The sequence below is a fragment of the Mesoplodon densirostris genome, chromosome 1 (assembly GCF_025265405.1).
Source record: "Mesoplodon densirostris isolate mMesDen1 chromosome 1, mMesDen1 primary haplotype, whole genome shotgun sequence".
Lineage (NCBI taxonomy): Eukaryota > Metazoa > Chordata > Mammalia > Artiodactyla > Ziphiidae > Mesoplodon > Mesoplodon densirostris.
Window position 1 is genome coordinate 49,880,163 of NC_082661.1, and position 7,305 is coordinate 49,887,467.

Genomic DNA, 7,305 nt, shown 5'->3' on the forward strand with positions numbered 1-7,305 from the left:
GCTTCACTTCCAGGCAGCGTGGAGCTGACTGGGTGGTCGTGGAAGAATGATAAGTGCCTGCTCAGATCCCGTTCTGAATGGCTGGATCACAAACCACAGGGCTGGACAAGGGCTGCCCTGCTGTGCTTGGGCCTCGGCCCAGAGCTCTCCGCAGCGTCTGTGAGGCTCGGGGCTGGACCCCAGAGAAGCCGCCGGGGACTCGCGGGGCAGCCAGCCCTTGGGAAAGAGCACTTGGGGCCTGGGAGGGCTCTGCTAGCCAGAAAAGACTCCAGGCCTGTCAGATGACATCTATGGGACCCCGTTTGTGGCACTTAACGTCAAGGCAGGCAATGTTACAGAGCAGAGAGAACGGCAGAGCCAAGGACAACTGGGTGCCCATCCCAGCTCTGCTTCCAGCTGGTGCTAAGACCTTGGGACCATGACTGAACTTCTAATCTCTCACCTGTAAAATAGAATTCTAAGACCCTCTCTGAGCTGTGAAAGGTTTAACTGAGCTATAACACATACAGATGTGCTCAGCATTGTACCTGTTTGGTAAATGCAGTCACACACACACATGCCTGCCTCTTTCTGCAATCCGTGGGGTAGGGAAGGCTTGTCCTCAGTTGCTGCCTGGCTAGGTGTCCCCTCCATCCTCATGATTCAATGAATCCTTCCTGAAATTGATGCATTCCCAGGTCGCTGAGGGCCAGTCTCCAGCCACCTGACTGGAGGCAGCTGAATTCACACACACCTCCTGACTGCTGACTTGCCATACCAGCTCAGTGGACGCTTCGGTCAACAGGGCCTTTTTTGGCAGCTGCAAATTTCACGGTTACAGGTGTTCCTTCTATCTAGACAGTCCACTTCCACAGGGCAAAGCCTTCTACAGGAGGAGGAAAATGCAGACCCAGGACACGGCTTGCTGATTGAAAGAAGAAGGAGGGAACCAAGGAGCTTTGTGCATCCTGCAAGGTTTGACTCGCCCTGGAGTTTCAGTGCCTCAGCCTCAAGGCCTCCACCTCCTGGAGGAGAGGGCATGAGAGGCACATCTTATGATGCGTGTGTCTGGGTTGGAAGGGGGCTTATGTGTCCTCCTGCCCAAGCCCCATGCGGTGATGCACATCCACACTGATGGCTAGACCAGCTTCCACTGGGATCCCACCGGGACAGGCGTTCACTCCGCTTTGGGCAGCTCACTGCATCAGCAAGGCCTCCGAACAGTGAAACCCTGCCCAGTGTAGCTTATACCAATTGATCCTTATTCCACTGTCTGGGGCTATAAAACACAGATCTGCTGCTACTTCCTCAAGACAAGCTGATGACACTCTGCAGATTCCATGAGTCTTCTCATCCCCACAAAACCCATAAACCATTGACCCGCCTTTCCTTTCAGGGAATGGTTCCAAGAGCCCCATTCTCTTCTGCTTTCCCTAGGAAAGAACAAATGCACCGTCAGCTTTACACTGAAATAAGAGGGCACCGAGGACGCTTCCAGGGAGCCGGTGCTGATGACTCTCCCCTGGGCCACGTCTCCTTGAAGATCTCTTTAAAGACCTGGGTCCCCTCCCCCTGGAGCCCGGGGAGCAATCTCCGGTCCTGCCCAGGACTGGGGGCCGACCGGGGTGTCTGAGAGCCTCACCCTCACCCACAGCCATTGAAGTTTTAATCCGGTAACTCTCAGCTTTTCCATCAGAATTCAGAGGGCAATAATAGAAACTGTTTGCTTGTAAAGTGCTTGGAGCTCAGAGGAGAAAAGGTGTCAGACAAGTGTGAAATGTTGTTACTGGCACAGGCCAGAGAATGGAATGGAAATTCACCAGCAGAAAGTAGGATCTCAGAGGAAGCCATTCATCACGTCCTCTGAACAAATGGATACAGGAAAGGGGGTCTCCCGTCTGCAGCCAGGCACACCCCAGGTCAACCAGAGGGGCTGGAGCAGAGGCAGGTGAGCCCAAAGGAAAGTCCCGCTTTCTGGTGTCAACATCACTGAACTCATCTAATAGACATGCCTTCAGCCTGAAGACTTGCTCTCCATTGCACACTATAGGAGGCTGACAGCTCAGCCCAGGTACCCAGAGCCTGCAGGCAGCCAGTTCAATCAGAGAAGAAGCCTCCTGGAGAAAGGAGCCATTGTACTGACCATCTGGAAGAACAAACCTGGTTTTCAAACAGGGATGCACCGGGCAGATGGAACAAGTCAACACGTGTGACACAGAGACAGACAGTAGAACGGACTCCTTTGGACGTACAGATAATTCAACAAACAAAAGAAATTTTAAAATCTCTAATTAATACTCTCAGAAGTTCAGGAAGATTGTACATTCATAAAAGAATATTCTGGGGAAAAATACCTTCTTAGACACTTAAAATTTGATCTACCATTCCGTGTCCCCAAAATAATCATCAGCAAATGAACCAAAAAATAAAGTGAAGGAAATCTGCCAGAACATAGAACAGAAAGACATAGAGAAGGAACTCTCAATGGAAATGACCCATACGTCCTATTAGGATGAGTGAAAAAAAATACCATATAACATTTTAAAACATGAAAGATAAAGAGAAAATCATAAACACTGAGAGAGAAAACAGAATCACCTATAAATGAATAAAAATCGCATTGGCATTTCGTTAACAAAAATTGTTGGATATATGGGAGATTTTAACATATACCATGTCCCTAAATGGGAAGACTTCATATTCTAAAGATACCAATCCTCCTCAAATGAACTCAAGTATCAGATTATTCTCCCTGACTCCTGACAGTTAAAGTTTGTCACTTTAGGACTTTGAACCTGGAACCAGTACTGCAAAGAATCAGAAGATGGTTCCGAATTCTAGTGGTGGTGGTGATGGAGATGGTGGTGGAGGTGTTGGTAGCAGCGGAGCTCAGAGCACTGGGGCTCATGGTGGTGGTGGGGATGGTGGTGGGAGATGATGATGGGATGGTAGCAACCAGTACCAGGGTCTGGGAGAGATGATGGCAGCAGAGTCGAGAGAACTGCTTCTCGACAGCAAGCATCCAGGGGCAAGGGCGCCAGTGGTACCGCCAGTCCTGAGGATATCATTTCTCTGTATTCTTGGCTCTTCAGCCTCCCCCTAATCTGACCTTCTTTCCCAAGCTTGTTTCCAAACACCCACTCCTTTCACTAAGCTATTCAGTATCCTTCTAATAAATCTCTTTTCTGCCTAAGTTAAATAACATTTGTTTCTATTGCTTGCAACAAAGAACACCAACTGGCACAAAGAATTTTCTAAACTTGAGAAAGAACAGGCTTTTATAAGCAAGGCATGGAAGCAGAAATATTATTTTGAAAATAAAAGACTGACTAACTGAATCACAAAGCTTGAAACAATCCAACAGAAAAAGTGACACATCATAGATGAAGAGGAAAAATTGATATAAATATGATAAGGTGTTAAGTCTCCCTAATCATCAAGTAACTGCAGATTAAAATGACAGAACACTTTTGTGCTTCTGGTTAGCAAAAAATATAAATGATACGTAACATCCAATGTTTAAAAGGGTGGGAAAAATGCACTGGGGAAAACAAAAAAGAATTACTTTGACTGGAAAGTTAATGGTATCTCCCAATACTTGATGTGGGGATTTCTTCTCCTCAAAAATGTTATTTCGAAGTATTTATCCTATAAAAATACTTGCACAAAACACACAGATGTTAATAGATGGGTTATTTTTGAGTCAAAAATTATAGATAACCTAAGTATCACCAACAGGGGCATGGTTAAACAAAATATGGGAAACACAGGAGAAATACAATGAGTTCAATTTATCTTTAATGATCTAGAAGACTCCTTAGTGTATTGTTTAGTGAAAAAACAAAGCAATTGAAAAACAGTCTATATGGTATGATTCAATTTCTGTTTTTAAAACTTTTTAAAAATTGCAAAAAGGAGGCTAAGGTCACGTTTTTTTTCTTATACACCTCTGTAACAAGTAATACCATAAAATGATCATGTTCTACGTTTGCAATTTCTCAGCAAAACTAAAAGTAGAAAGAAATGCAGTCAACAGGAATATCCCTTGAGGGATAAATCCCATGAGGGTTCTCTATTGTCATGTGTCATTGTGAGCCTGCTGTGAATAGGCTGGGTGAGGGATAGGCCTTCTGCTGTGTCCTATGCCTTCCCGCCGGGGTAGTTGGAAGAGGCAGAAGAGGTGCCTGGTTTTATCTTATGGTCTCAGAAAAATTCCTTTGGAGTCTAGGTCAAGCTAAAGAAGGAACACTGAAAAGAGCGATCGTTCCGGTGCTTAAGAACTGCCCGGGGGGTCCCTTAATGTTCCATCAGAGGAGTGAAATTAACTAGAAGGAAAGCCCCCCACGCAATAAACGGAATCACAGACAGATGAAAAGATGTTTGCTTGACCCAGTCAGTACAATGTACTGTGCCCACAGCACATGCTGATGGACTACGACTAGGAGGCTGCCTGTGTTTTGCAGCCTGAAGTCTCTTTGATTTATGGAGCCAAAGTAAATGACAGGCAGGGCCAATAAAAATTCTTTAGAGATTCAGGCTTACTTTCCATTCCATTTCGTAGAGGAGGTGAAAAGACGTGCATGCCTGTAATGGGACTTCATGAAACTCATGAACCGCGAACGGGGCACTCGTTCATCTGTGTCCAGGGTATTTCTGTTGTCGGAAGGGGACTTCCGTCCAGGGTGGGTCCTGAGGCAGGAGCATAGCTCCATCTGGGGGTGGCCTGAGTTAGATAAACATTTTGTCTGCTGCTGGGAGTCCACTGGGCAGGCTCAGGGGGACCAGAGGAGCGGGCTTGTCCAAGAACTGGGTTCCTGAAAAGCGTGATCCACAGCCCCTGTTCCCAGTGGGTCGGCTTGCCTTTCAAAAGAACCTGGAGGAGAATGTCCTTAAGAGAAGTGAGTGTTTGCATGAGTGAATGAATGATCTGTCCCTTCCCTAAGCTGAACCCTCACACAAAGCCTGAGAGGAAATACCCACTTAAGTCATGAGAGGTAATGGGCTTGGGCGTGAGATGGATTTGGGTTCAAACCATACTTGTGAGTAACTTTGGGTAAGTCACTTCTCTGAACCTTGTTTGTTTCTTCTGTTAAATGGGCACGATACCATCTTCTTCATAGGACTGGTATTCACTTAACTGACACACTGTGTTAGTTTGCTGGGGCTGCCATTAACAGAGAGCCGCAAACTGGGGAGCGCAAACAGCAGAAATCTACTGTCTCACAGTTCCGTCAAGGGAGGCCTGAGCTGGGCAGAGGCCTAAAGCTTGATCTAAGGAGGCTAGAAGCTACAGATCAAGGTGTTAGCGGGCTGCGTTCCTGCTGGAGGCTATGAGGGAAAGTCTGTTCCATACCTCTCCTCTGCCTTCTGGTGGCTGGCTGTCGATCTTTGTTGTTTGTAGACTTAGTGAAGAAATTCTGCCTTCATGGTCACATGACATTCTCCCTGTGTGTATATCTGTCTCCAAATTTCCCCCTTTTTTATAAGGACTCCAGTATATTAAACTAGGAGCCGACCTTAATGACCTCATATTAACTAATTACATCTGTAATGGCTCCATATCCAGATGAGGTCACATTCTAAGGTACTAGGGGTTAGGACTTCAACATACGAATTTTTGAAGGACACAATACAATCCACAAGTGAAAATAACATAAAATGACTGGCATATCGTAATTCTTCAATAAACATAAATAAAATGACTGCATGCTGCAATACTAATATTTTGGAACCATTGAGTTAAAAAAAAAACATGACTGGAATTAATGTCACCTGGTTTTTCCTTTTTTAATGTGGCTATGAGAACATATAAAATTACATATTGGGCTCCTATTTGTGGCTCAGATTCTATTTCTATTGGACAGCACTGGTCTAGAGCCTGAAGCAGTAGACAAAGCATGGGCTTTTGAGTCAACATTTCTGCACTCCAAACCAAACTCTGTCATTACCAGCTTTGTCAACAAGGGCAAACGATTTAACCTCTATGACCCTCGGATTTCCCCTATGTGAAATGGAGATAAGAATGGATTTCACGGTATTGTGGAAAGGATTAGGTGGGATCAGGTATGCAGAACGCCTAGCAAGAGTTTGCTACCTGGTAGAAGCTCGGTAAATGTGTGTCTCCAACCCCCTAGTTAGGAGGAAGAGAAAAGCATGCTGTCAACACTCTCTTAATCAGCACCAGATGCAGAGCTAGTGGCTTTGCAAAGATGGAGTTCTGAGCAAGCACAGTGAGGGAGGGGAAGTTCAACCACACAGCCAAAGTCCTCTGTGTTATTCTGTGTGAAAAGTTTAGAGTTTCGGGGCGGAGGGGAAGTCTTTATTTGAACTTATCTTCTTGCATTTCTTTAAAGCTTGCTCTAAAACGTGGAATGGGTCCTTGATAAGTAGAGAATTGTGATGCATCAATATGGGTGCTGTGTGTGTGATGAAGTCATACCCACACAGAGCATGCTCTATGGCGGTCCCCCCCCCCCCCACCCACAGTCCCAACCCAAACCTTAGAAACTCTGGGGAGGTGCTCTCATCTCCTTGTTTGCAGGGAGCCTCTGCCTTCCAGCAGCTCCGGGAACTATACCTTAGGGCACTCACAGAGACCAGTCCAAGATAACCAGTCTCAAATATAAGAAGTGAGATGAAATTACAACTGAGAGAAACTGAATATCTTGTCGTGCAGAGGATGGTCTTATCTTGGTTTGGTTGCCTGTTCGTATTAAAGGCATGGGTGTGTAGGGGAGTGGTGAGGCGGGGGGACAGGGTATTTATTGGCTCTACGATGGGTCAAGGCCCACAGTGGGCTGCTCAATGCAGTAGGTGGAGTCTGGAGGCACAGAGTGTCCAGAACACTGGTACCAACAGCTCTGTGTCAGGGGCTCATCTGAAGAATTGTTTAGTTCTACACACTGCATTCTAAGAGGGGAAGCTGAAAAGTGGGGCTTGTCCTAAGGAAGATAAGCAGGTAGGAACCGGGTCACACGGAAACCACTGGTGGAATGGGAGTGTTTAATCTGAAAAGGGGAGACAGGGGACGTCTGTAAGAGTTGGAGTCCCTGCATGTGAAGCAAGTTCTAGTCTCGCTCTGCTGGCCCCTTTGGGTGGGAGAGAGATGACTGGTTCCCACAGGGAAGAGTGTATTTAATGATCAATGCCCTCCCTTATTCCTAAAGAGATTTAAAATAAATGAAAGGAACAGGATGGTCCCCCAATACAACAAGCTGTTTTGTTAGGCTGTGGGCTCCTTGTCCCCGGAGACACCTGAGGAGTTCTCACCTGTGCTCCAGAGTGGAGGCCTTTGTCGAGTGAGAACCTCCAGCTCTGGGCTTGGAA